We start from the raw sequence: 4752 nt of genomic DNA, 5'->3' as shown, positions 1-4752 counted from the left end.
TAGATCTATTATACTCCCAAATAAGCTGAAAATTTGCACAATTATATAGTTTGATATAGAAGTGTTTGATTATTTTTAAACTTGAAGGCTCAGGTTTGAGAAGGAGAAGAACGGCAAGATTTTAATGCTGACATAGATGTTATGGATGGTGGTATGCTGAAGTCTGAAACATTCAGCTGGCAACCTTAATCCTAAGTATGCATTTGGACATGCTTGGTATTCACGTGTGGTCTGTGTGTAAACTGAGATCCTGGTTTATTTGCTATGTTTCTTTTAAGACCATGTTTCCTCATTACAGAGGGTACTGCACAAAATGGTATTTTTCTGAGACTGGATACAATTTTACCCAGCAGCAAGAGTGCAGATGCAGCACATAAGATATAAAGAACTCAGTGGATGCCAAAAATAGCTCGTGGATAACAAGCTTTTCCTTCAGATGGTGGGCACATAGCCCAGTTCTGTGCTCACAACGTGGACGGGGCTCTTTGCAGCCCTGCTCTGTCCCTGTTCGTGCAGCTCCTGGCCCCTATGGCTGTACCCTCCCAAAGAGGGTCCCCACACCTGCTCCCGCCTCTGCACCCCTCTCCTCAAGGATATGTTATCTCCAGTGCTTTTGTCTCCCTTCAAGAAGAGTTATGGCCCTTTGTCTTTTTCAGAGCCCGTTTCCCTCCACTCCCCATGTTCACAGATCTGAAGGGATCCCACTGCCCCAAACGGGCAGAAAGGCCCCACAGAGGATCTGGTGCCATGCTGTGTGCTGTGAGCCCAGCACTCCTTTGTGGGGCCGGCAGCAGTGCTGAGGCTTTCCCACCAAGATGGCGCCCGGTGAGCTCCTCTGTGAGGGACAGCAGGACCTGCAGGTGGCCGGCTGTGACCAGGTAATATTCTGTGGAAAACAATTGCTCTGGGGACTCGGAGATGATTTTCCTTATCTCCCACAAATACCATTGCATTGTGCATTAAAAGGGCAACTGGGGAAAGGATCCTCCAAGCCCTGCGGGTGCTGAGGGGCTGGACTGGCAGCCCTGCTGTTGAGCTGCCTGTGCTACAACCCTACTGCTATTTGTTTGCTTTGCAGGAAAGGTAGAAGGAACTAATCCTGAAAAGAATGAGGCTCTAGAGTAGTAGAAGTTATGTACAGGTGGGAGTGAGGCTCTGGATAGGTATTAACAAAGTAGGCGAGGATAGGAAGTGTCCTCCTTGGGACTCCATTGCCTTTTTCCCGCCCCTTGGTGGTCCTTGCAGAGGGGAAAGCAGGAGCACACGGCTGCCCTTCCTTGTGCTTCGCAGCTCTTCCTTTGTGCCATAATTGCAGCTGAACTGCCTTGGATTTCTGGTGCTTTGCCAGAAGTTATCCTTGTTTGCAGGGGCTGAGCAGCAGTGGAAGGATGTAGGCTGGAAGTTGCCCTTCACTGTAGCAACTTCTTAGGCAGGTCCTACTGTACCTCTTTGAGGGCAGCAGAAAGAAGTGTTACCAGTAGCTGACTGAACTGCCTTTCTACTGGTTTGCTTCCTATGTCAGTCTTGTTAGATAACCTTAAAATAAAAGATCCTATTTTATCTGCACCTTTGTGAAGCAGAGACACAATCTGCTCTGCTTCATATGCTTTTAGTGGCTTAAGCCAGAAGGCTGTGATTGAAGCTTCATAATTTTCTCTTTTTACTGTGGTTCATGATAGTTCATGATCTATTTGTCACCATGTTGACCCAGCCCACTAATATTTTTACCAATTTTACCTAAGAAAACATAGTAAGAATAAATACATTTTTAAAACAATATTTTTGATGGGAAGCAGTCTCTTGAAAAATTTCTATGATGCGTTCCAATATTGTATTAACTGATTTCACTCTGTGCTGTTATTGGTGAGTCTTTATCCATGGGATTGGGAATAGTTGTTCTAAAAACTTAAATATATTAGAGTTTTATAAAACGTGAATTAAGCTTTGTTTATTCAAGACATTAATTTATGGAGATCATTGCAATTGCTTTATTATGTCGCTAATGTAAAAACAGTGAGTAAACTCCCTAAAGAGCTCAATTTCCTTTAGTGAGGAAAATATTGGTGTGCCCTGTAGCTCTGATTCATACTGCTATTGTAAAGTCAGCCAGCTGTGAGATGTATGTGGAGGCAGCAGATGATAGATGTGTTCTAATAATGCAGTATACAGTGTTTCCATAAAAATTCTTCAGTAGTATCCAGGGACATAAAACAGTCCATCAATAAAGAACTTTAAATGGTTTTAAATCAGGCTAAGGCTGTTTTAGTGCACAGTTCTACAGGCTATCTCAAGTTTTCCCCATAATAGTTCCAGAATCTGTTTTTACTCTGTGGTGATCGTACTATTGAGAATGTTGGTTCTGATAAATTCTGATTGATTTACAATATTCTCAGCTCCAGTTGCAGACAAGAGATGAGAGAGTCCCATGCTTTTATTAGTTAGGATATAACTGTGTGTTTGTTGTCAGTAATTAGCTTTGAGAGATTTTACTTAGGTATATATTTTCTGCAGGATTAAAATGAACTCTGATTACTTATGTAGCATTCTGTTTCCTTCTTTGTGGTGGATCACTCAGTCAGTGTTCATCATCCACAGCTTTAAAGATTTGACATTGGAAGACCCACCTCATTTGCTCCTACCCTTTCTGTAAAGCAGGCAAGAATAACTGAAGTGAATTTTTCAATGCCACATCAAACAGGAACAACTGAAGTCAGTCTGCCAGGCTGTTCCCACCTGCTTTATGCAGAGGAGAGGAACAGTACATCTGAGATGCAAATAATCTCTAATTCCTTTTGTGAAATTTCCTTCAGGGAGCCACACATTACAAAAAAAATTGTAAGGATTCATACTTTAATCCTATGGATGGCTCCAGTGATAAAGAAGGTGAGAACAAGAGGTTTCAGTGGAGAGACTCTCCATCAGAAGAGAGCTTAGAGTCTTCCTGTCTGAACTTCCTGCTTGAGTTAGGGTCACCCACAGTGCTGGCTGCAGTGCCCTCCTGCCTGTTCTAACTCCACTCTCCTTACATATTTGGTTAGAAAGGACTTAATGGCAGAGGAGTATTTTCTTCAGTTAGGAGAGGGAGAAGATTAGATGGTTTATTCTAAAAGAAAGAGCTCACATTAACTGTGTAAACTATCAGTAACAACAGTGTATGGGAACTGCTGAATCACGACTTGAACCACTGATTGGTCACCTGAGGTGAGCACCAAGTCAGCCATGGGGGCACAGGTGGAGGTGATGTACCTGTGTGATTGGAAGGGGTGGAGCCTGAATCCACCTCTCCCAAACCCCATTTAAGGGCTGACCACCACCAGGGAAGGATCTCTTCTCGGAGATCCCTCCTACGTGGAGTCTTCTGTGAGCCTTGACATCTTGAAGGTGAGCCATCCTCTCTTTTGTATTATTTGTATCCCATCTATATAGAACTACTCAAAATATACTATTATCTATACTATTTTGTTGTGAAGTACCGTCCTTGGGAGTTATTTACCCCACAGACAGACTGCCCAAATCTCTACACTATGGAAAAAATAAAAGAACTATTTAGAGCATTAAAAGAGAAAAGAAGGTGGAAGATTAAGTTTAAAAATACAGTTTAACTGAGTTCTGTACAATTTCCATGTGCCTTTAATAGCCTAGTGGTAAAACCCAATAAAACCACTAGAAGCAATGAAATCATAATGAAAGATCTCAAGGTCAGTTTTGCTTTTCTTTCAGTTTTGCCACCTAGCCCATACAGTATTTGTAGCAGATGTAATTTGAGATATCTGCGAACATAAAACACTTCTTGTTTTGCTTCCCCTGCTTTTTCCATCGTATTAAAATACCCTTCTTTGGGGGGAAAAAAACAGCAACTCGAGGTATTATATCCTTGGTAGGGAAGTTCAAAAGCAATAATTAACTGCAGTATGTTCCATGTGGTGGGTCAAATTCTGGCTTTCAGCTAGCATTGTTTTCATGCACATGCAAGCATATGTTTCATTTCTAAAAGAAATGTGGATACCTCTCTGTGATGAAAGATGACTGCATTTAAAGAAACAGATGTAAACTGTATATCTTGAAGAAGAAAAACTGCTACAATGGAACCTGAAAAGGAAACTGAGACCTATCCTGAGCTCTTCTGTATTTCCCAGTGGCATGGGAAATCTATGGTTTTGTTATGACTTCTCACTGAAAGCACTTGAGCAGCACTTGCTTGTTCTTGAGCTGAACTGAATGCTCAGTGCTAGTTTGGATGGCAGTGTACACTGTACCACAAAAAGCATTTGTGAGAATATGAATAACTTTCCATAGTATCACTAATAAGTGAAGGAAAGAGTCATTCCACTAACTGTATAATCTATTCATTAGTTTTCAGTGGGTGAGAGGTAGCGAAGATTTGGCCATGACCCATGTATCCCAGCTGTTTGTGAACACATGTAACCCTGCCTGCTTTGCCTTTAGTGTCTGTGCACAAGCAGAAGCTTTGTGAGGAGAAGGGTGGCTTGCTCCATCCCTACATCCTCAGCTGTTAGTACCCTCACCTTGGAGCCAACATGGAAAAGACATTTGATTCCATTGCAGGGGAAGAAATCATTACACACGCTCTTCCTCTTCACCTGGCAATACCCACCATCTTGTCTTCTTGAAGCCTTCTTCATTCCTTCCCCCAAATACCACTCAGTAACAGACTGCTGTGTTTTTACTTTTACAGCCTATAAAATATCTGAAATATTCTGTGTCAAAAATCTGCCAAAGGTCTCAGCTGTG

Source organism: Cyrtonyx montezumae, unplaced genomic scaffold (genome assembly GCF_038088225.1).
Source record: "Cyrtonyx montezumae isolate F1298 unplaced genomic scaffold, pur_monq_1.0 scaffold_1, whole genome shotgun sequence".
Taxonomy (NCBI): domain Eukaryota; kingdom Metazoa; phylum Chordata; class Aves; order Galliformes; family Odontophoridae; genus Cyrtonyx; species Cyrtonyx montezumae.
The sequence above is the reverse complement of the archived record's forward strand: the minus strand, read 5'-3'. Positions refer to the sequence as shown.